Genomic DNA, 26,123 nt, shown 5'->3' with positions numbered 1-26,123 from the left:
TAATGTCAATGACACTGTCAACAAGGTCAAGTCTCAAAGGAATTCCTATGAATTCCTTCTAAAATCCTGTGTAGATATGCAAACTGGGTCATGCTACTACTCACACATTGGTAAAGCATGGGGCTTATTTTAAACTGCTGCATACTGATAGCCTAATTCTGTTTATACAGAGGTGAACTGGATCTCTAGCAAGGCATATATCTGTCTCATAATATGAGAGATGTTCATCTCCTGAAGAAATGTACTATGGAAGATGAAATTTTTGTAGTAGAATCTAATACTGAAAATTCCACTCTTCTAAATTCAAAGATGGAACTAAAGATGACTGCTAATCTACCTTTCTATGAAGACACATTTCTATTTGGATCCAGTATATAAAGTGGTAGGAATTTCCTTCTCAACAGAGATAACACAATAACTCATAGAAATAAAGAAATTCCAGTTGCAAATAGAGATTATCTGATTCATACTCATTTCCTACCTTCATTATTTTCCCAGCAATTATCCTTCTTATACTTTAGTGAATGCCTTCATATTTTTTTATGAAAGCAGCAGGGATTTACAATAAAGATTTATAATAAAATTTCCACTGTGGAACTGCATCAGAGTAATGTTGAAAGCAATTAGTAAACAATACAATGGTTTGTGCCCACTGACTAATGCTGCATTAATTTGCTATAAAAGAATCATGAACGTCCTGACAGAATAATTACCAAGAACATTCATTCAAATCATTTGAATGAAAGTAGAGCTCACCATTACTGAATTTAGTGTAAAAATATTTGATAACATCTCTGAGGAATACCTTCATTCTATGTAGGTACCCACGAAGCAGAAGCTGGCAGACTGGCCAATCAAAACTATTTGCATAACCACCAGAAAATGAATCATATGAACCACCAACCCAAGCTACTTAGCTCCTTTTGTTGATTCTAGTTAAGTACCAGATACCATATAGAAGGAACATAAAAGGAGCCTGTGTTTTTACTTGTTTATCAATTTTACAGAGCAAAATAAATACTTCCAAAGCCAGAAGAAATATAACTAGAATAATTAGTTTTGTTTCTCCAGTTCCAGATTTATGTCTATTTGCTCCATACATTATGCCCTTCTCTGTGAATTATTTGCTGAAACCTCATAAACCCTTGTCATGCCTAAGCATGGTCTTCTTCTGTAGGAGGTAAAGGAATGAATCCTTACACTGATATAATAGACTCTTACCCTCCTTCTACTAAAAATTATGGATATTAGCCACATATTTGCCATGTTAGGTTTACATGTCCTTACAGTGATAGTATTCTAACTTGAAAGGAAATGGAAGAAAATAACATGCTGAACAAAAGGGATTCCATTATAAATGAAACAAGATTGCAAGGCTGGGAACTCAAAAGCTGTAGACGTGAGAACAGCTGGAATGTAACAGCAAACAACATGATCCTACCTCTCAGGACAAGTTCATGAAGCAGAAAGAAAATAAAGGCAACATTCTAACAAACTCTTCCAAAAATAACAAGGCAACATTTCTACTTTATTGGTATCTCCCTCATTCAGTGTCCACCTTCTGCAGGAACTCTCCAGAGGTCTTGAGGAACACACAATATCTGATTGCATGGTTAAAAAATGCAACCCACATTAGAGAGTGGGCAGGAATGAATGTGCAGACAGTAATCCTTTGGGATGCCAGTAATGATAGGACTTTTCAAGTCATTTCTCATTGTTGCCAATGCAGGGGAGCATGGCTGCAAATCACAGAAAGCTAGCATACATGTAAATGCCTGTTAGTATTTAATTATTATTAATTGAAAGTAAAAGAATATTTTCTTTTATTATCTATGCAGGTATACCCAGTGTATTCAAGTAGTTACAGAGAAGCCTAATTAGTCCTGTATATAATGAAGACTTATACCCCTGCCTCCTCTAATCTTCAAAAGCAGATGCTCTGATCAATGGTTGTTGAACTACCAGACTAGATGACAGAATTACCATGTCAGGCACTGGAAACTTGCCCAAGCTAGAAATAGAAGGATAAAAAGAAAAACCACTTTATTTTCTTTCTCCCAAGATTTTTTGTTTTGCTTTGTCTTTTACAAAATTTGTAATTCTTTTTCTTTTTTAATATGTGTGTATATATGTACATATATATAAATTTTCAATGGTAACTGAAGTAGACTGATTCAAGGAACTGAAAACATGTCACTATTTTTTCTTAAGATCTCATATTAGTCAAACCATCCGTGACTAGCTTCTGATAATTCTTCTGTCTCCAAGTTTTCCGCAAAGAGTAGATCAGTTTTCTCCTGGAAAGTCCCAGGACATTTCACTTAATCTTTCCTCTCCCACCCTGAGTCTCTCATATATTTCAGTTTCTCTCCCTGTGTGGCCATACAGGGAGCATGCACAAGCTAAACATGCAGGAAAGAAATAGAGGAGAACAGGAACCATACAGGAGCCTTCTGGACAGATTGAACAATGTCACCAATCTGTTAATCACTAGAAGAGGATTGAACTTCTCTGGTGTTATTTTTGTATAATTCCTTTGAAATCATAACTCAATGCTTTTATGATCTATGAACTAGTGCAGTAAGCACAATAACTTAATGGTGAGGCATTAGGAAAACATTAATGTGAAAATGTAATAATTATAATGTAAGCAGACTGATATATGTTCATGATTATTGTTACAAGTGTCTTCTAAGAAGGCCATATAGAATATTTAAAATTCATCTTCTTTAGCTGTGGCCCAAAATTTAGGGTTCTGTTAAGTACATCCAGCCGGAATCCTTCTGGGTCTCCGTGTGAAGAAAGTATAGGCTTTCAAAACAGACTGAGTCTGGACATAACACATCAGGATCAGAGACATACTTCTGCTGCAAGGGAAAGCACTTCAAACATCAGGGTGCCAGTCTGTCAGCACTTATCACTCAGTGGGTTATACTATCTCTCTAGCAGATTCCTCTTTCAAACTTATACTTCATCACAGTCCTGACCTTGCTGAATAAGGCCCCTTCAGGAGAGTTCAAGTCTGTATCATGTAAGACATGGAAAGTTTAGTCACTGCTTCCCAGTAACATCTCAGAGTTTTGTTCGCTATGCATCAAAAATGGTTTACCCTGCAGGTTCTGGGGACATTTGTGGAGGAGAAAGGATAAGAAATCTAACTAAATAAATGCTATAATGCAAAGAACACAAGCAAACATCCACCCATTTGCAAACAAATGGTTGCTTCATAGCCTATTTGGTATGCAAATTTCCATGCAAAAATGCAATGGAAACTGGGATGACCAGGCCATACCATGCTCCAGCTAAAGTGTTTCAGATCAAGAAAAACAGGCAAGACTGCATCATTCTGTCTTTTGTTGTATGGACTCTTTTTTTTTTTTTTTTTTAAGTCTTTGAAACATTCCATTTGCTGTTCATGCCAAGACAAGAAAAGAAACATTTTTAACTTTAAGGGCCTGACATAAGCCTACAAAATGAAATAACCAGGCTGAAATGAGACAGGTTTTATAGTTTTTAAGTAGCTACCCTTTGTTCCACCCTTAACAGAATAGTTACAGACAGAGAAAACACAGTAAGCTGCAGGCAAACAAGCAAGACGAGATTCAATTGCCTTTATTTCCACTGAAATCTATGGCAGTCAGGACCACATGGTACTAAATACCCTACAAATAAAGAGCAAGTGTCAATACCTTCCCTGATGGGCTTACATCTACAAAGAAAAACAAACAAAAGATGGGTGGAGAAAAAGTGAATGTAATTACATGAGTATGGTACAGTCAAGCTGGTGCAGCTCTGACTTGAGCATCCAGATCCCAAATCTAAGAATGTAACAATAAACAAAACATGACAGACACTATTCACACATCCTGAGCCAGAACAGCCTGGTACAGCTTCTGTTCATATAGCTAAACTCTTGTTCCCTTCAGGACAGATGTATTCCAAATACTTCTTCCTGGGAGCCTTCCATACTCCCTCAGCTTATCCCAGAGCAATTTGGAAAAGGGCTAGTTGAAAAAAGTGAAAACAACAGAGTATACTAACATCACAGGCTATTGCTAGCAAACATTGTATTTTGGCATTGTTTAACCTGCAAATACAGATGCAACCCATCTGTCTCCCTTGCAGTTCCTATTTCCACAAGGGAAACATGCCACTGAAGCCATCAGCATTGATAGTAAGTGATAGAGCCAGCAAAGGATCTCATCGAGTTCTGGTACTTAAAAAATACTACTGTTCAATGTGCAGTTTCTGTGGAAGAACACAAGACGTGGCAATACATTGCAAAATATCCCTCACTGTAAGTGCAGACATCAGAATCGGGTGAACATGACCATCAAATAGAAATTAAAAAGGGAAATAGATTCTAGGTTTTATAAGGCAGTGTTAAATTATAGATAAAATATTTGAAATATAACTCTGGTTTTTAAAAAGGAAATGTTAGGCTAAAATATCAGTTGCCTTTTATGATCGCTAAAATCTCTGTTTTCAGAGGGGTTTTGACAAACTTGGAGAAAAAAAGCAGCAAATAACTGATACCCACTACAGTGCATTCAAGTGTTTTACAGGATCCTGCCCAGTGGCCAACTTTTACAACAAAAGTTCACTATCTTATACACAGTTGCCCTCAGTTCACCTTTCCTGTTAAATGGAATTCAAAAATGAGGAAAAGGAGATAAAAGCCGTCACAGTCACATTGGCTAGTTTCTTTTAAACACTTTAGGAGCAGTGCTCCTGTACTTGCTGGAAATAGACTCACAAGACTGAAGATGAAAGGCTCACAGTGATTGAATAATGGAGAGGCCATGGAGTCTTCCTTCTTAGAGATCTCTAAAAGCTGCCAGAATATGGCTCTGGGCACCTTGCCCCTAATTGAGCAGAGGTTGGAACAGAGGGACCCAGAGGTCCCTGACAATCTCAGCTGTTGAGATTCTGTGATTCTGACAACATAAATAGGTTATTATCCTTTTTAGATAGTAGGGCTATAACAAAGGATAGAGGATAAGTTCCTTATTGTCTTTCACCATGTACTAATATCTTTGAGGTCCTTTTCAACCTAGGTCATTCTATTAAGAAGGGATTAATAACTGATCACAACTAAGAAATCTGCAAAATTTTTGCTAGAATCCTCTTGATGTATTCAGAATATGAGATGGCTAATTTTTATTTTTATTCATGAGGAAAAAAACTACAACAAATAAGTAATCAGCATGGATCTCAGAAGAGGGAATTTCAGGAAATGTTTTATGGCAAAGATCAGTTCTCTGCCATTCAGTGGTTTGTTTTGTTTTAACAATCATGAGAGCGAAGCTTCTGCAGCTTCTTTTCTCTTTCCTATTCCAAAAGCCTTGGGGATGTTTCTCTTTTAATTTTGAGCCCACTCTCATGCTGTGAATTCTTTTCCCAACGTGTGAATGTGAATGATATGAATGAAGATTATGCAACTGCTTACCTCTTTTCTTGCTGCTTGATGCAAAGGAAGAGACTAGCAAAGGAAACCGTTTTTTCTCTATAGGTTTGTCTGGATCATGCAAACAATTTACTTTTAGTTACTCTACATCCATTTACAAATTCTACACAACTGTAAGAATTTGTTTAGTAATATTCTGAAATCAGGATCCACATGTCTGCCTGATCTTATAGAAAGATCTGGGAACCTGATTTGTACAGTTCTCGGTGCTTACACCTCTAGTGCTGGACCTTCAACATGCTAACATAAATAATGTCATGCCACTTTTATAACAATACAGCAGGAAAACTGCTACCATGGATTCACCATAGAAGCCTAACAGGGATGCTACAGAAAGCAGGTAAAAAAAAGAAAGCAACTCTTTGTTTTCATGTGTATGTATATTGTGCCTGTAGACACAGTTCTGGATTTAATAGACACTATCTAACTCTTTGAAGTCAGGGAAAATGCTTCAGTCTCTTCAATTACATTCTCTTTGATTTACTTCTTAATGCTATTTCTGATGACACATGAAAGCACACAGAAAGCTGTTATGCTCCCTTCAGATGCAAATGTCAACAGCCATGGCAATGATGACACCAAAATCAAACCCTATGCGATTCTCCTACACTAAATACCATACACTCCTGCAGCACTGTTGGTGAGCAACAGCTTCAACAGACAACAACGTACAAGACTGTCAGGGTTCAGCAAGAGATGCAACCTCTGCTCCAAGTTTGCAACAGCATGTTTCTCCAGTGATGAAGGGGAGAGGTAAAAAAAAGAAAACGCCACCACCATAGTGCAGAGGTTTTGTGTCCAAATCCTCTGAGATCCCCTGAGACTGGCTTCTGTATTGACAGAGATTCATCCAAGCTCACTGCCTCAAAGCACTGGAGTCTAAATGGATCGCAATTATTGGATTACTGTTTTCTCTCAGAGATGCTGCTTTACAAGTTCTGGATGCTATTAATATTCCAGTGCCTTCCCAATACCCACAAAAGCAATTACATTAATTTAATAAATACTGTGATTTCTCTATCCTAAATATAGTCTTCTAAAAACTAAGAGTAAGTTCATCTAGTGTCCATTTATAGTTATTAGAGGGAAAATGCCCTTCAGGGGCTAAATCCTCCCAACCACTTATTGGATGGGAATTTGACGTGTCTCCCTCTATGCTGATTACATGGAGAACCTAAATGACTATCTTAATTTAAATGCTCCCACCTTACTTCTTGGAGCCCACAGTTGATTATCAAACAGAAATGGAGTTCCAACAGCTGGAGTCCAGTAAAAAAGTACTTGTAGCAAAGCACGTTTGCACTGAAAGTGGAAAGTGATAGGAGTCAATTTCTCTCAAAAAGTATCTGAGAACTAGTGCTATAGGTCAAAAGCTTTGCTGTCACAATAAGCAAATCTCCAGTACATGGACTTATGAAAGGCAATTCACATAATTTAGTCAGGCACCGGAACAGGGAGGTGGTTGAGTCACCGTCCCTGGAGGTGTTCAAGAAACGTTTAGATGTTGTACTAAGGGACATGGTTTAGTGGGGAAATATTGGTGGTAAGTGGATGGTTGGACTGGATGATCGTGAAGGTCTTTTCCAACCTTGTTGATTCTTTGATTTCTACCCCCTAAAGCCTCTCAGCAGTCTCACCAAATTCACTGCAAGGAACAATTATCTAAAGATGTACAAGAGAAATCACTGCATCTTTATGATTCAAACCTAAATGTGGATAGTAATGCATCATTTCTGGGGTATACTTTTGTTCTCTAACAACTTTTTTCAGTGGAGTTTAAACTCATGATTTTTGGAGATAGTGTGTAGACAATTCATGCTCTGAGAGTGAATGAGCTTTTTGACAATGGTTGTAAGACAACTGGCAGTATTATTAATAGCTGTTTCTGCTAGGTAATGCCATTATACACATCAAAAGCTGTCTGCATCACTGAGATAAATTGATTTGGTTAATGTAATCTTACCTGGTTCCTCACGAACAATCAACACTGTGTCAAGATAGGAAGCTGTTGCAAACCCTTGGGCTATTGCAGTTATTGCTGCAGCTGAAGTTTGGTTTGACTGCTTTACTTTAACATTTTTGGGCTGTTTTCTGCTATTCATCTTGGAAAACCTCCAAAGAAAACCTGATAAAGTCTTGAACATCACAAAAGATGCATTCTTCCCTATACTTGTAAATCGTCTTTGGCATACTTCCCTTTTTTAGTAATTACAGATCTCAGAGTTCACTGCACATAATCCACTGATACAAGGCTTTTTATGATCTGTCTTCTAACTCAGAAAACTAAAGCAAGCTATTGCATGAATCACACAGGAGACAATAGAGCAATTCCATACACAAACACTGATTAGGTCTTTGTATGGTTTTCCTGATAGATGTTACACTGCTGATCTATTTTTATGTATTATTTATATTGGGATAGTGCCTAGAGGCCCCAGTCAGGGGCAGGACCCTATAGTGCTACAGATACTGTGAAAGGGATACAAGAATTCTTCCTACTTGCAGCTTATAGTGCAACTGTGTAATGAATAACAACAGATGGATTAAAAAGAGGGAGCAAAAGATGAGATAGTTATTAATAATAAAAGTAACAAGCAGGGCATAACAGCCTCTTTGCTATATATAGGCAACATGGTAATTCTGTCAGTGTTTTCTATTTTGTCTCTCCTTCTCTGCTTTATGTTTTAAAACCACCTGTGGATGTGTAGGGCTGTATCCTGTGAGGATTCATGTAAACAAATGTCTTTTTTGTGTCTGAAGGACAAGACACTTTTAAATATCTTTCACTGTCCACATCAGGCATTTGGGTGAGATTAAGAGGAGAAAAGTAAGAAAAAAGGGGTAGGCACCTGGAAGGTGTTATTTAGACTCCCAGAATTATGGCATTAATCAAAAGATGGGAATTCACAGACTTGAAGTCAGTCACATGCAGGATCAGGATATTTGAGTGTTGAGAAAGCTAACTGATTTCAGTGCAATTCACATCAATTTCACCTTTATTTCCTTCTGCATTAACTATTCAGAATGTAAATGCCTCATGCATCTGCATTTCTGCAGGATAAACGCACAAGAGTCCTTAAAGAGTCCAATAATTGTGCCTAGCTCATGTCCAGCTCCCAAGGAACCACAGATAGGTGCACCTCGAGGCTGCCTCACTGGCTGATTCTTGCTGAAGTTGAATATGACCACAGACATCTTCAGCGGTGTTTAAGCTCAGAGTCTTGTGTTTCAATTACTCTTCTTCAATGAGAGAGTTCTTATTTCACATCCTGATCTGACCAGGATTGCTTCACACCAAGACAGGATCCTCACAGTGTTTAGATCCCCTGTGTGAAACTGAAACTCACTTCTAAGTCTTTAGAACAGACCATCTCTGATTTCTCAAAGGAATAGGTACTGGGTCAGCAAGGTCAAGAAAAAGTAATACAAACTCCTGGAAGTGTATTTTGCTCTTCTGAATTCAGCATATTTTAGATTTTTCCAACCATATGTCTACCCCAGTATGGAAATAACCACAGGGTCTTCAGCACCAAACCCTTGTCCTTGAACGGTCTGATTCCTCACTTCAGCAATGTCTCTTTTAATAGATGATCCAGAAAACAAAGGGTTGAATAGCAAGGGAATGCTCTCTTTCCCTTCCCTGCAGAGCCAGTAAAGCAGGCAAGTGACCAGCAGTTGTGAGGGAAATAAGTCCAGCTGTGTGAGGATGAGCTCTAGCAAGACTGGAGGTGGGAGCTACCAAAACAAGAGGGACAAAGCATGAAAGCAGGCCTTTTCTTTGAGGAATGCAAACCAAAAAGTAAATTAGTCACAAAGAGATGTTGCTGTCCTACAGGGTAACGAATGTAATAATGCAAGGGAGGACTCTATTGCAGAGTCTTGCCAATAGCCGGGTAAAATAATTAAGCTCATCTTTCTTTGAAATGGAAATTGGTGCAATTGTACGGGTTAGCAGGGGCCTAGTTGGGTTATTTCAATCTTCTTGAGTATTTATTGCTTCAGCTTTCCTCAGAAACCCAGCATCTTACAGCTGCTTTGTAAATGGACCTCTAGCAGCTCTGATAGAAACCTCCATAAATTTTTTAACTCTCCTTTGGATAATTTTCATTTTTCTACATGTTTCTTTTTCTTTCAGTTTATGGCACCCATAACTGTATTTTCTCTGAGGATCACTCATTTTCTAATACATAGCTACCACCTAGAGCTATTTTCAACTAGCGTGAGGAAGACACACTAAAACAAGAGACACTGAGGGTAGATTTTCTGAAACTTCAGTTATAAAGGCTTAGAATTTCAAAACTAGTATTAGGTAACCTGGGACACGTAGACCTTATTGGATACAATATTCAGTAGTAGCATGTGCACCATAGCACTTTGGGGCTGTTGCTGGCCTGAATAAGAACTGTGCCCTAGAAACTGGAGATGTGGAAGATCTATCATATAGTTACTTTTTAATAGAAGACTTCCCAGATTATTTTATTAGATGTAACAGAGGGAAAACAGAAGTTCTTTGAGGTGGTTTCTGCAGTTCTTGTAAAAGAACATTTCAGCAAATGCGCTTATTAAAGGCATTTTTTCCCTTAAGATCAGGCTGAGTTGATTCTATTTGATCATTTTATTCATTCAGTTTGCCTCATTTCATCTGTCTAAAATTCATGCATTGTCTTGGCTCCCCTTGGAGAGGGTGGAGACAGGCACTGCTGGGGTGAATTCTTCTTACGCCTCAGATACTGTTGCCAAACACAGTGCATGGCCCTTAGGAGCACCTCAACTCTGTACTGAACACAGAGACATGAAATAAACCCCATCTTAATTAGTTTCTCTACTTGGTATACTTGCATGGCTCCCATTTTTACAACATCTGAATACCCATATTTTCCAAATCCATTATCCTCACGCTCTTTTTATGACATATGGTAGTTTTTACCCCTTTACAGACATATAGAGGTAGAGGCCAAGATCCAGACCTACAGAAGTATTTAGCAATTTAACAAGTCTAAATTAGGTACTTTTCAGCATCACTGGACTAACACTCAAAGATGTAGACAAAGAAGAGGCAGTTGGGTGCCTTTAGGAATTTGCTAGGATCTAAGCTGAAATGACTTGCCCAAGGACATGTGTCATGGAATTAACCCCAGATCTGCTGAGCTGCTACCCTAACCTTTGGAATGTCCTTAACATTAAGCAAATCCTCTGCTGTTTTTGGAATTGAAATATTTACAGTCCTATCCTCTTCTTTGTCAAACTCAAACAAGCTATGCACGCTCAAATCCTTTAACTTTTCCCTGTAAATCAAACCTGACTCAAAGCCTTCCTTCTCATTTTATTGCTCTTCTCTAAACTCTATTTGGATGTCAATGTCAGTAATAGCAGAATGAGAAAAAAATCTAGATTGGACTTTTAGGCATCATTGTGAAACAAGTAAATACATGAACATAGTATTAGAGCATTCGCTAAACTCGGTGAAAATAGTATATTCATTTCAATAAGCACAGTCCTAATAAGTAGCATCTAGGTACTCTCTATCACACTACAGGCACAAATATTGTTTGTTGCACTTGCAATTCATCAAGACCTTAAAAATGAAATATTTAGGGCTTGTCACCGAGAGTTGGGTAGAATAAGAGTCTGATCAGCAACATACCAACCATTCTGTTGTCATGTCATGGAGAAGTGTATATTTTAAGCCTTTTAATTAGAAAGCAGCTCACTTCACTTTGAAACCAGACTTAGGACATATACCCTGTGACTGATCATGCAGAGAGTGTGGAGAAGATACCACTCTGTACAGTTATGTTAACAGTATGTTGACTTCCGCATGTAGACAAACCTTATCAGACCAGAGCAGACTTCAGTACTGGGCGATACTTGCTTCTCAGAATAACTCTGGGGAAAACTTCTGCAAGCTAAGTCCCCAGCCTTCCTGGGACTCACACTTGGGTAAAATGTTGATTTGTAAAGTAGGTTCTGTAGGTTCTATTTATTTATCTGTGTTGATTTTTTTTTTTTTTTTTTTTTTTTTTAATGATTTCATTTTGCTGAAAAAGAAAAAATGTGTTCAAACTTCCAGGTAGGTAAAAAGAGGTGACATTCTCATATTATCCAAAAAAATGACATGATAAAAAGCTTCTGTACTGTGCTTGTGTAGTTCTCCCCTTCCAGAACAGCTGGCTTGAGCTCCAGATAATCAAAACAATCATGTATCAAATTCAAATTATCATCAAACCCATTTTTTTTTTCTCAGAAACTGTAAGCAGAGGGCATGGACTGCCTGTTGGAAACATACAGCTAAGGAATCACAGCCCTTTCAAATAAGATGTTTGAATAATTGTGAATGGTTTTCCAGTCCAGGTTACTGTAGGGACATTTGACCAACAAGTATTAAACAGATCACAAAACCTTTCAAATTTACCCCCACACTGAATCCAGTAGCTTATTTAAAGACTAGTGCTCGTTATGCAGATAAAGTATCTGGAGACATCAAGAACATGAGATTCTGCAATTAGATTGTGTTTCCATATTTGTCTTCTGAAATTGAAACAGATAAACATCCTATGCAAAAATAAGAAAATTTTGTCTAACCACTTTGCTTTAGAACAAGGAAACATACTTGTTCTGCTACAGGGTTCCCAAACAATGCTATGTGAACCACAAGAGGAAAACTCTACTTCAAGATTGTACACAAATCAGAGAATCTCACACACCACTGTATCTCTGCAGGGAATGAAGAATATGTCCTTCAGCAGCAAACGCTACCAAAACCTCAAATGCCTATTTTGGAACTGTCTGCCAGCCCAACAGAAGGGCAGGAGGTGGAAATGACAGCTACACAAGAAAAGAAAACCACAGGACTGCAGCCACATCTTCATTTGGACTATGTGCAAAAAGGGGAATGAGAAATTGCTGTTGCTTCCAAAGTATAATTGTGTTTTCTTTCTGAGTAGTGGCACATATACAGGTTAAGACTGGAAAGCTTTCCATAATGTGATGTATTTGAAGCTCAGACTACATGCCATTAGCGGGATCTAATAAAACAATTTGGAAGAAAAAAAAAAAAAAATTAAAGGTACAGATCTAGAAGAAAACACAGGAGACACTAAGTGAGAATCTCTGGATCCTTCTAAACATAACACCTATACAGCTTCTATTGTATCTGCAGAACAACCTTTGTTTTCATTGTCATTGATATCTTCATCCTCCAGCAGCATATTTTCAACTTCTAACTACTTGTGCTCACACCTCTTCTCCCATGTGGCTGAAAGATGACTTATGAGAGACAGCACAACCTAAACAGTATCAAGCCTTCTAGGACACAAACTTCTATTGTGTTCAGAAAAGAATGAAAACAGACAGTAGGAATATTATAATGCATGCTGAAAAGCCTTGTGAGAATCCCCCAAGGACATCACCAAGGACCTTGGCATCCGCTGCTGACACTTGCACCAAAGATAGCAACATTACTTTTATTTGAAGTCATTGTGTCCTAGTTATTCTGGTATAACATGCCATTTCACTTATAAATATCAGTGCAGAACTTCATAGACAGTCTAACAGTTTATCTTGGAGGTGTCAGATCCCACTTTCCTTTGTGTCATGTAAATTCCTGCATGGAAAATAAAGCATAATGAATCCAAACACTTTCCAAAATGCTCTTCTCACATCACTGAAGTGGCATTTACCTTGTTTACAGGGAAGGGAAGGAAGGAATGTAAGAACAAAATGGATGGATAGAAGTGTTTGGGTTTTTTTGTTTTGTTTTGTTTTAATGTCACTCATTAAGGCAGATTTTATTATCATTAAAACAGGCTGATAACCAAGAACTAAAATAGACATACAGCTTGCACTGACCAAGTGCAGAACAGCCATGCCTATGATATCAGTGGCATAACTGCTATCATAAAAAAAGACATTCTCACCATTGTCATGAAAATCTGACACAAAACCTGAAATCTGTCTGAGTAAACACTACACAAACAAGACTGATGCTAAGCAGAGGTACTCTTGAGGAATGAAGTACTTTTCATCCTGAATCATTTCTGGGAATTAACAGGATACACCATAAATGCACTTGGATTTTTCACTAAAGCTCAAAACAGATTTAAACTGTGGTAGGAAAGAGATTAAACTGCAGAAGGGAGAAAAATTTGGAGACTGGAGCAGAATGTCCTGTGCCTGGAAATCACCTGCAGCCATACTGCAAGGAAGAGGCAAGGATGGGCAATTCCAGCTAGAAGGGACCAAGCCACTGTGCCACAGGACACTCTGGCAGCCATCAAGTCCTGGACCAGACTCTGGTTCAGGGCAATGGAAAAGCCCTGGCTCAAAGCTTGGCAAACCAAGAGGACTCAGACCTCAGGTGTTAAACTGAATATGACCATTTCATTTTGTTCTGTTTTTCTTTTTTATTTGTATTTTTTGGCTTTGAAGACGGATGTTTGGGATTAAGAGGAACACACTCCCTGCACTGTTTGCTTGCACGCACCTCCCGCTTCTGTGTCAGACTGAAAATGTGCAGAAATTGGCATTTGAACTTTTAGAAGTGTTTTGTGTGTGTTTGTTTTTCATCCTTACTCAGCAATGCACAACAGCAACAAAAAAAAGAAAAAAGAGAAGTTGTTAAGAGCCAAAGCACAACAATTTATCCATACAGCAAGCATTTGACTTTAAGCCTGGTTGAGAAAATTGGTCTCTGTGTTATCATTTGTATATCAGTGCTTGTGTTGCCTTTTTGGAAAGCAATGAGCTGTGGAAAATGCACAGGAAGAAAAGGACTTCAGCTTCATGGAGCTTTAGGCTCATGAGCACAGCATAATAGTTATCAGAAAGTTAAAAGTATAAATATATAGGGGGCAAAAAAATAAAAGCAGATGCAGCGATTTTCAGAGAGATACCATAATATTAGTGTATAATTTCCTCCATCACATATATTTTATTTTGTGAGCTTAATCAGTCTTCAGCATGAGCAATCTATACAGATTTGATCTGAAGGTACAAATTCTTCCCATGTGAAAACTCACTGAAAGATGTACACGTTGTCTGGGTGTCATATTGGAAAAGATATTCCTTTACGATAGACACTTTTTTAAAATAAAATTCAAGCTGAGGCAGCTTTATGAGATAATATACGTCTGCTTTTTGTAGATGTCACTATGGGACTATAACCATAGAGTTATAACTCCCGAATAAATCTGAACACTGCAAACAGTATTACCCTAGATACTCATCTTTAACAGACAGACAGCACAGTACAGCATACTTAAATGTATTTTTCTTCTAGAGGGCCTACAAAACCCTTAAGCCTGGATAGTGTTAGTAATTCTCTTAGAAGCATTAATTCTCTCACTTCTTTCTCAGTTAGGCAGGACTGACCTTCTAAAAATTACTTCCAGTAAGCTTTTCCCCAAAGCTTTAAAACTTTGAGTTCAATGTACAGAATCAATTAAAATAAATAAATAAATAAAAATAACCAACAACAAAAAGCACAATAACTTGAGTCCTAAAATAAACACCTTGGATTTCATCAGGTCTGAGAAAAACTCTGTTCTGAGAATATTACATACTATATAAAACAACAGATTGAGAGACCACAATGACTCAGACAGTAATGTACAATATCACTGTCTATTAAAATTATTTTATCCAAAAGATTGGATTCATAATAAATATTTATGACCTCTTCAGCCTTGGTGCTGGAGATCAATACAAAAACTACCTTTTTCTGTACCAAAGCTTTGTATGTAACCTTAAATCTGCTTAGCAACACATCCCCTGTGGCACCTGGCCTATTGGGTGCATGTACAACAAATCTGTGGTTATCCCAAGCTGTTCAGTGCTTGCAGTGTTTGAAAAGAAACATTGCTCTGCCCACCTTACTTGCAAACCCAGACATGGCTCCAAGGGTGCCCAGTTCTCCGTCAGACTGAAAACAGAAGACCTACCCATCTCTTCCACATTGAAATCCATAGCTCACGGCTTAAATGTTCTGCCTAACTTTCTACAAACTGGCTTCCATAGCCTTCCCTCCAGGTTCTGGCTTTTCGGAATCCCATTACAATCATCCAGTCATTGCACAAGCAGCAGCTCTGCTCAGAACTTCAGTCTCTGGCTTCTCTTTACAACTCTACTCCCAAATAACTGAAAGCAAGTGTTTACAGTTTGATTTCTTCTTTCAGCTTTCAGAGCTACTCAGTCCTTCTGAAGATATATGACTGCCCTTAGCTATTACATATCATTTCACTAATTTGAGTTATGCATCTCTAACCAACACCAGCTGAAGATTAAGCTTGTTATATCACTATTTTTTTCAACACAGTCATTTCTTTGTGCTGCCATCTTTCCTATGGACACTCTCCACTTCCTCAGTGCAGCGGTTTTATTTCCGACGTTTGACCCTCAGCTTCAGAGTATATTATATTAATGGGGCATATTCAGTCTATGAGTAGGTTTCCTGTAATAAGCATGATCACTGTGGAACTCCTTATCCAGGACTACTTTTGAGAATCCTCTTCAAGAAGTCTATATTACTAAATTACAACTCTGAAATGGAGATATACAAATTGACAAAAAAACTCATTACCAAAAATGATTTTATATTTCAATTTTAGGAAGGGAATAGACATATTAAAAATATCTGGGTTTTATTACCTACCCTTTATGCTTGGATTTCTTTTCTTTAAGTAGGCTTGTTCCTACAGATTAATGACTTAAAGTATTATGCCCACCATAAATTAGATGATAGTAATGTCTTTACTTTTAATATGCTGAGATACACAAAGATCAGGTAAAAATTGTTGTGTCTGCTCCAAAGATGAATAAAACTGAATTATGTTTTCTCTTTCTTGGTAAACTTCTGTTTCTGCACAGTATTTCTTCTAGCAGATTTCCTGCTGAAGACAAGAGTTCTGTTGCAGTTGAACACTAAGGCTACTTCTCCAACTCAAAGTATTACATGGCTCAATGGATTAAAAAATTCCAGATTTGTTCATGTGGAGACTTTGTACCTTTAGAATGTCCTCCCCAGAATAAAGCGGACTCTTTGAAGCTACACTGATCAGAAATTAATTTGTTAAATCGAGGTCACTTGAACCAAAAGTCAAGTTAATTCAGTGTAATTATTCTACTGGGGCACTAGGTCAAATTTGCTATTTATCTTTCACAATAGGGGATCTCATAATGCCATTACAAATTCAACTTCGCTCTGATGCTCCTACCATTCAACAACAGAAAAAGAAAAACAGGCTGAGATCTCTGTTTATTCTACCAAATAAAACAGGTTTTGTTACTTGTATTCTTGAGGAACCTACATCTCTTACAGTCTTTCGTGCTCACTGACTCTTGCTCTACATTATGGTTGTAAGTGGGTATTGTTTGTTTGTTTAGATGCATCACCAGTGCTCAAAACAAGAGAACTTTCATTACTGACTGGAAACACCAGGACAGACTGGGAATAATATTATTGAACCACTATTAAATTAATATGAAGTTCTCTGAATGAGAACAGGTACACTGTTTTGCAACAGACTCTGGAGTTTATGTAAACAAAAGCAATAATGGATAGCCGCTCTTCATGTGTACTTCCTACTAAACACAGAATTGTAAGAAATTTGGAAAACAGATGCTAATTACACCCTTAACTGTGCCTCTGATTGTTATTAAATGACAGATCTTCAAAGGAATAACACATAATCCCATTGTTAGTAGAACATACAGTAGCTTTGAAGATGTGTTTACAGCGCTAACAAAGATGCTTAGGCACCTGCTTGAAAGAAAGAAAGAAAGAAAGAAAGAAAGAAAGAAAGAAAGAAAGAAAGAAAGAAAGAAAGAAAGAAAGAAAGAAAGAAAGAAAGAAAGAAGTGTAAAAATAAGTGTAAAAATTAAATAAATGATTTGTATTTTATACACAGGTGGAACTTATATTTCAGAAGTCAGAGATTGGACATAGGAATGTTACAATTTGAAACAACACAGAACGTGAAGGAAGTCAAAATGTAGGGCGGTAACCTTATAGTCAAGGCTGGTTCTTTCTGCAAATGTTGGAGAAAAGGGAAGACTGAAAGAGTCTGTCACTATTTGTCACTGCCCCTTCATTCTACTTATTTACTCTCTTGAAATGTAACTGTTTAGCCCTTTTGATTCCAAAGGATGTTATGAACACAATTTTCCTCTGTTACACGCTTCTAAGACCTTTTAGCATAAGTCTTCATAAAACCTCACATATGTGCATTATAAAATTACAGGGAATAAGTTCCATATGAAAAATACATCATATTTCTTCTTACTATTTTTTAGCAGAGATTTTGACGTTAAGCATGAGAGTAACAGACATTGTTTTAATTCTTCATTGTGGAAAAAAAAAAATAAAAAGCAACTTTTTTGCTTTGGGTTGAGAAAGAATTTTTTACATTCTCCCTCTTTGCAATCTTTCCCTTACAAAACCAAAAAAGGATTTTAGACAGAGAAAAAGTAACCACAATTATATGCAGTGTGTCATTGATAAATTCCAGGGGAATATAACAAGCTAGGTAGGCACATACCATTAGATCTAGCTGTTCTAACTGTTAAAGCTCTGGCCAAGATTATGCTGGAATATTTGGCCACATCAGCCCTCAGGACTGCACTTAACTTTTAAAAGACTTGATCTCACTCTAGATTTAGACTGTAGGAAAGTGCCTCTTTCAAAAGAGCATTCACGCAGCAGTCTGTGTTTAAACACATGCTTAAGTCCCTTGAAGTCACTAAAAACAGAGCAACTGCAAACAGGCACTAGTCTTTCATTTCATGACAGCCTTAGTTTTGTATAATTTTCAGCTAATCCTAGGCCTTCTATTCCCAGTGCATTTAGACCTGAGTTATGCTGACGCAAAATGAGATCAGAGAAATGGCTGCAGCGTCTTCAGGATTTTTAGCAGGAGACAATCCAGGAAAATGGATAACTTCCCTCCTCCCTTTCAGAAAAAAAATAAATAACAAAACATCAACAAGGAAATCTGTATATTATTGGGTATACTCACAGGTTACAGGACTTTTTAGTCTTTCTCTTGCATCACATCTGCTTCCAGCAAGGCTCCTGATTCACTGACCAGCTAGATTGGAAACTGTTTAATTTGGGATATTTATTTAGCTTTTAGACTGACCACATCAAAAGGAAAAACTCACATGACTCTGTGTTTACAGTAACACAGCAAGGAAAAAAATGCATAGATGTACAAAAAGGGTGTGCATTACTGAAAGCTGAGTAACGTATATAGTGCGAATCCACGCAGTGCAGAATGTCCTCATGAGTTACAGGTCTCCATGTACACAGAAGCTCTACAGCAGAAATTTATCTTTAGCCACATGTACCCTGAACCAATTCAGGATTCCCCCTGCAAATTAAGGCTGCAGATAAATGTCTGTTGTGTACTGCACTCAGTCCAACCAGTAAAGCTGACTGTTGATAAACTGTTAGGTACCAGTAGAGCTCTGAACCTTAATCGTATTTTCCAGTTACGCTGTAGGGAAGGGCAATGATTTAGTTAAGGCCAGTATAATGTTCTAATCCTGAATACCACACCCACAACTCTGATAGTCAAGTTGAGTCAATGATTCAACCCAGATGGGAATCCAGGTTCTTCTTGGCTAACTGTTATCTGTTCTGTCCATTAGGCTATATGACTTCCATAAATTATTTTGGAGTTCCCGTTAAAAGAAAATAAATCCACATGATGCTAAATGCTGCCTCCCAGCTGTAATGCAAACTGGAATTTTGGAGTGCAATACTGCTCTCTGACTCATCCTGGATTCACTCCATATGACGTTGACTCCATTTAAGCTGGAGAGAGTCAAAAATAAGGGCTTTTTTTTTTTCTTTTCTCTCTCTCTTTTTTTTTTTTTTTAATCACCCACTGTCAGATAACACATGGATGTCCACACAGCATGCCTCTAGGTTGTGAAAAATAACAATGCCAAAGAGGTGCCTTCTGAATAGACAGGGGAAGATAAAAGGGCTAAAGATTTATATAGAGATAATTTAAGCACTGACTCATTGCCATTGTTTAGCTTATGAAATACATGAAACCCAGACAGAAATATTGGGGCAGGGGGGGAGATTGTTACATGTGACAGAGAGGCAGCACTATAAAAAAGATATAAATAGCACACCCATAGAGAAAAAAATTGCTTCACACATAGCTTAAATACAGCCACCATGCTCTATGTCTCTCCGGTATTGCTCTGCTCTGAGCATCTCTGTTGCTTGTTTGCAGCTGGAGAAAGTCCAGAAGGCAAGGAAAGCAAAGACATCACACATTCACTGCACCAATTTAAGGACACTCGGGTTGCACCTTAAGCATTTTCCCCAGGTTAAGAAGACAATGGGCCAAATATAGTCCTGGCTGTCCCACAGGCTGCCCTGCCAGGAGAGTGCGGTGGGAAAGCCTGCTTAACTAGCAGTGAAGGATTCCCTCGTGTAGGAAACCTCAAAGACTACAGAGGTGGCTCGGTGGCCAATTCCAGCATTAGGGGTTTTAGCCAAAGACATGCTGGTATGTGCTGGGAATTCAGCTGATTCCCAGCTGATGAATCAGCCCCTCCAAAGCCATAGGTAACCAGTATGTCTACACTGTAGCGCTAAATGGTGAAGAAACATCTAAGATTTCAAATTTCTATAGCAGCAAAATGAAAAGAGAAACTGCAAAACAAAGATTCAAAAAGAATCCAGAAATATATAATTATTTTTACCACCTTAGGCTGACAGCATTCTTACAGAGCAACTCTGTAAGATTATGACTTTCTGCAGAATAAACCATAAAGATTCTGACTTTGTAGAGCAGTTACACCTCTACTTGTTGTGTGATGGAACAGGGAAGGAGATGCTCAGTGTACCACTACTGACAGGACCAAAGTAGGGATAGGATTTGCTGAGATTGCTTCAGCTTTGGCTTGGCTTTTTATAAAAGTGCTGATTTGCTTAATTATCAGTATTGAATCTCTGTAATAACGATTCATCATCCTCAAACACTTTAAAGGACTTTTTCCCCATGAACAACATCAATTCCCATTTAATATTCTAGCTTGATTAAAATATATATATATTTTTTCCTAGGGACTCTTTTCATTTAATTCAATTAATTCAATCTAAATAGATTTGCAAGGGTGCAGTAAAACTTGCATAATGAACATAGTGAAAATATCAACCTTCTCAAAAAAAAAAAAAAAAAAAAAAGAGCAAAAAAGGAGGAAAAAAAAAAAAAGAGAGAAGTAGGATGAGATCAGAGCTGCTATGAAGAGTGTTTTGCTCTGCTGACAGCACAGCAGCTGGAGAGAAGCAAGTGAGTGTTGGTACTGGAGAATGGCCTCCAACACAGGTATTGCTCTTCAAGGGACTCTGACTGCAGCAACCCACCAAGCCAACTATATCTTTCTGATATTTACTCATTTTATTCAGAACTACTGAATACTTCTCTTTTCCTGAGATTATTGTCCTGAGAGCATCTTATTTCGGTTCTTGTAACCACAGACATATGGCAGAGGGTACTGGTGAAGATTCTATTTCCATTTCTGGTTAAAGCATGCCATGTGCAGAGCCCTCATATCAACTGCGGGAGAACTCTGCCTGATTTGGAGCACATTTCTATGCTTCAGCACCTAATGGGGAGTCCCTTCTGTTCACCTAACTGAGAACCCCCATTGGACTGATCCAGTGGTAAGAAGAGGGAAAGTAAATTTAGTTCCTGGATCTCAGACTAGTCTGGATTTTGAAGCCAAAATAAAGTTCAAATAGAAGTGAAGCCAAGTTACTCTGCCTGATCAAGGCTGAAATGCTTCTATATATGAAGCATCTCAGAGCAGGATGTGTCTTGGAAATTTTAAGAAAGAATGACACCTGCAGAATTTGGATACCTATGTCCGGCAGCAGGTTGATAATTACAGTTTAGAATACTCAAATTCCTCCTGAGAAAGATATTTAGACATCCAACTTTTACTAAATTAGGAAAGATTTTGGCTATTACAACCTTTGCAGGAGATGACGACAAGTGCCTTTCAGGATCAGGCCCATAATGAACTAATTAAAAGGCAGATGAAAATCACATCAACTATACTAATGAGGGCTTTGAAAACAGTAGCAAAATATTATGCCATATCATATACCAGTGGCTAACAGCAAAATCAACTCACTTTAACCTACTGTCTAGATCTACACCTTAGTAGGAAAAAAAGCAAAAGCAGCATACTAAAAGCTTGCAAAAGTTGTAGCCCGCATCTTTATGGCCTCTGCCAGAGCCACAGATGCAGGGTAGAGTTGCTGCTTTCTCTGCACGGTATTTTCTGCTCATGGTCAGACTGCCCCATCGATCCCTATTGTTCTTGCACAAGTTTTCCCATTTCGAAGCAAAATGAAGTGTTTTCTAAGGAAACATAGTTGACTGCCTTGTGCTTCCTCAGTACACAGCCACCAGTTACCTAACACTCGGGAATGACTCCTCTCTAGAAGCAACAACTTTCGTTTCGTAATGCTGCAAAACGAGGAGCTTTACCACCCTCTGTGTTATTGCACAAAGCAAAGGAGGGGCAGTCAGTGCCCAAAGAAAAACAGTGTCGTTCCACTGAGCAGCCCAGCCCATCAGGTGCTCTATTGCTCCAAGTGATGGACAAGTCCGGCAGAGCTGCACTCATGGCAGTGCCGGAGGACTATGTGGGATAGAAGGAATTTTGCCACCACTCAGCACGCAACAGTTTCCCTGATGGATGCAGGCTAACTTTGTCCGTCGCATCACCCTGAGACACCTATGCAAAGCAGGAACAGACGCATAGGTGCCGGTGCTGCGGGATCAAACCTCTGTCCCACCTCATCACAGCCTTTAACCCCCAAACTCCAACTCCTTCTCCCGGACCCCTCAGCCCCACCCTGCCCAGGGCAGAACGGAGGAACTGCCCGCGAGCAGCGCCCCTCAGCCCGGCTCCCACCGCCTCTCTGATAGCCGGGCAGGTGGCCCACGACCGCCGCCAGGTGCCAGGCGTCCCGAGCCGGGCGGAGTCTCCGGGATTAGCAAGAAGAAGGGGATCTCATGCACTTTTTCCCCTACCTGCACCTTTCTATGCGAGGAAAAGTGCTGCGGGGCGCGGCGCGGAGCGGTGGGGCTGCGTGGTACCTGCGGAGAGCGGAACGGCAGCGCGGTGCGGGCTGAGCGCGGTGCGGGGCCGGGGCCGGTGCCGGGATCGGGACTGGGAGGCGTTGCGAGCCGGACGGGCTCCTCCCCGGCGGCGGCGGCGGCGGCGGAGGGTCTCGCTCCTTCTGCGCGAAGTGTCAGACTTTCCCCTGGCTTCCCTTCCTCCATCCCCGCCACCCCTTTCCACACCCTCGCACGCACATGCACACCCCTCCAGCAAATGGGCTGCTCGCGCGTGTGTGTGTGTGTGTGTCTGCCAGCCCAGGCGCACACCCACTGTTGCTGCTCTCGGAGTCTGTCCCAGCCGCGGCCACCGCGAAGCAATTGCTCCATCGAGCAGCACAGTGCACACGCATATGTTTTGCAGCAGCAGCACGCTGCGAATACAGGGACCCTGCACTCACGACACTTTCCCTTCGACCGCAGAACTCCCTTGTGTTCATAGAATCAGAGACCTCTGGGTTGGCACAGGAGTATCTCACCCTGATATTGTGATCGTCCTGCACAGATGCTGATCCAGATCATAACATCTAAAGGTCCTCGCACATTATTCCCATGGCACTCTGCTGCTAGAGCTGAAATGCAGTTTGTTGAGTGGCAGATGGAATGGAGAAAAAGAAAAAAAAAAAAAAAAAAAAAAAAGAGCTCAGCACACTTTCTGATAAGGAGAAAACAGCTGGGCAGCAAGCAGGCATAGGGCTATAGGAGCTGGTGCATGATTAAGAAAATCATAGAATTATTAAGGCATTAAGAATGGAAAAGACCTCTAAGATCACCTGGTCCAACCGTCCACCTACCACCAATGCTGCCCACAAAACCACATCCCTCTATGCTGCATCTACACATTTTTTGAATGCTTCCAGGAACGGTGACTCCACCATCTCCCTGGACAGAAGCTCATGTGCAATGCTGTAGCTGCCAGGGTTACATCTCTCTGCCTTTGCATTTATTTTTTTGCCCATGGAATATGTTACATCGGTGGTTCTCCAGCTTTCGCATGTTGCAGACCACTTCCTAAGGGAGAATTTCTCTCCTGGACCAACCCACTCCCACACCAAACCCTTCTCTCCAACATATTTCCTTCTGCGGCTGCCCAAGGAAGAGCCTTCCTGCCCACAGGCTGAGGGCCATTGAACACATGGCACAGATAGCATCAGACACTTCCAGATGGGCCACAGTGGGGCTCTTTCAAAAATGGTGTTTCCCTCAATGAAGAGCTCAGATTGAAAGCCTTCAGCTGGCAGCATGGTTGCAGAACAGACTTCAACAGTCGCTCCCATGAAATAACAGCAGAACCAAAGAAGTCCAGAGGAATATATTGGAGTTTCCATCATGTTACTCACTTCAGCAGAACTTCACACTCACCTATCATCCATGTCAGATGGGTGGTCTGAGTGAATCTAAATATGTTTTTTAAAAAAATAATCAGAAGCCAGCCTCACACTTTGCACTTTTTAATTTTTTTTTTTTTTTTAAACAGTACCAGCCTGATGTTGCTTTTAGAAGTTCTGTACACAGAGATACACAGACTCTGCTTGTCTACATGTGCCTCATGCTCCCACAAAATAAACACAGCAATTCTCAGACAGGTCATTTCATAGTTGCCTTTGACTTCTGCTGTTTTAAGGCCTTCAAAGGGGAATTTTATATCTGATTTGCCATATTTATTTCACTATTATCAATAAAATTTTCTAATGCTTTAATCTCTAGATTTAACACAGTTACCTTTGGGATGGATATGATGCAGATGAGAGCCCAGTTTGCATTTTTGTTTCCTGTAAAGTAATTCTTGCACTTCACCTTGTTCCTTGATCCTGACTGATCATCACAGACACTTTGTTAGGAACTGTTTTTTGGACCCAAAGGAGCTCAGCAAGGAGAAAATGAGGAGCAGGTTGATGGAAGGAAAATCCCTGGTGAATTTTGAAGCATTCATTGGAACTACATAATTTGATGTATTCTGCAAGCATGAGTCCTGGTAAAAAGTTAAAAAATAAAAATAAAAAAAAATGCTGGAAAGTACCACTTGGTTCGTGTGCTGGAGATATTTCAGACTCAAGTGAAAAAGAAATCAGAGTGAATGTTCTCTTTGACCGTTTGTGGAAGCATTTTGCAGTCAGTGAGGTGTAAAAGAAAACCTTTTTGAAAGTGATTTTATTTTAGGAGCTGCTTTTTCTTCTTGCAAATCATGAGAACATGTATTCTTGGTGGAATAAATAACAGAAAATTCATCTTTTAATAATTATACAAAAGAATTTGAGAAATAATGAAGCTCATTATTTATTGAAGTGGAAGAAACCAAGAAAAAAGATGCCCTCTAGTGGCTATTTGCCGAATTTAAACTGAGAAAGTTAATCGAATTTCAGTGCAGGGAGTACAGAATGAACGTGGCTTCTTGTTCTATCACCAAGGCTGTACAACAGGGTTACCCAAGGTCATGCCATGAACACGGGCAGAGGAAACATTCGCCGTCTGCACAGTGTCATTTTAAATAATTGGTTATGGCAGTGCATTTTAAGCCGCTGTTCAGAAAATCTCAAGTGTAGGTAAGTACAGCTTTACTGGGAGTCATTAAAAGAAAATTTACCTTTCTCACAGCATCAGTGCTGTCTTTCTGAGTGACCTTTTTTGATCAGAGCTGTGTTTGCCCCTCACAGGGTTTTAGAAGCACCCCACACATTACAGGAATTTCTGCCAAATTTACAAAAATTGGCTGAAGTTTTAATAGGAGGCATTCTTTTCAACACCGTGAAGATGTGATGAATATAGGGAGGGTGATGATGATGACTTTGTTTTTCCTTCAGAAGGGAAACTGTTGGGTGAAGATGTAATCAGCACATTCTTAAGAAGTTGAAAAATCTGTTATCTCCTTTTTTTTTTTTTTTTTTTTTTTTTTTACAGCCTATTTGATTCTCCCCTAAAACCAAAGTCCACACCAAATGCCTTGGGCAACTGTTCAGATTTCCTGTAAGGCTGAGTAGCTCATAAAAGAGCAAAAGTTGAACATCAGATATCTGCCTTCTTTTTCCTCCCACAAGCATGAATCAAATGACCAAACAGATCTTTAGCAAACAAATAAAACTGTGAAGAGAGGTAAGTTGATTTTGTTACTTTCTATTCACTTACTTTTCTGCTTGATCTTAGGTCTGAACACTGTCCAGTTACAGCCATGCCAAGCTGGCATACTGCAGAGAAAAATATTTTCATCTAAGATAAATTGCCAAGGCAGATAGCTCGTCTCTTAGTGAAGGTTACAGTAGAAAAATAATGCAACAACAAGTTGCCGCACTGTAGGCATTTATTTTTATGCTGAATACCATTAATCCTTCTGCAAATAGTGACAGAAATGTGCATGGCCTGACGAGTGCTTTCAGCTCAAGCAGCAGAGATGAAAGTACCAAACATGGAGCAGCTTCTTCACTTGGCCTGTTCCTTACCCAGATTATGAATTTATGTTGTGAAAGAGCTGCTTCATATGAAGGTCAACTTGTGCAAATAGAGAAGCCTCT

General features: G+C 39.2%; 1 protein-coding gene across 7 annotated transcripts in view; it reads right to left on the bottom strand.

The window, feature by feature from the left end:
* The window catches only part of SEMA3D (semaphorin 3D), a 140,417-nt gene extending 117,211 nt beyond the window's left edge, over positions 1–23,206 (bottom strand). For 2 of the 7 annotated variants that reach the window (XM_090135207.1, XM_090135193.1), the window contains exon 1: positions 18,478–19,999. The gene's annotated coding sequence lies outside the window, so the exon portion shown is untranslated. Of the gene's footprint in view, positions 1–18,477; positions 20,000–22,530; positions 22,985–23,096 lie in introns of those variants that run through there. The other 5 variants (XM_090135189.1, XM_031591040.2, XM_090135201.1 and 2 more) reach the window with 5 other exon arrangements.
* Positions 23,207–26,123: the final 2,917 nt, after the last annotated feature.

Source organism: Phasianus colchicus, chromosome 1 (assembly GCF_987193195.1).
Source record: "Phasianus colchicus chromosome 1, bPhaCol1.hap1.1, whole genome shotgun sequence".
Classification (NCBI taxonomy): Eukaryota; Metazoa; Chordata; class Aves; order Galliformes; family Phasianidae; genus Phasianus; species Phasianus colchicus.
Note: the sequence above shows the minus strand (reverse complement) of the source record. Positions and strands in the feature narration are given on the sequence as shown.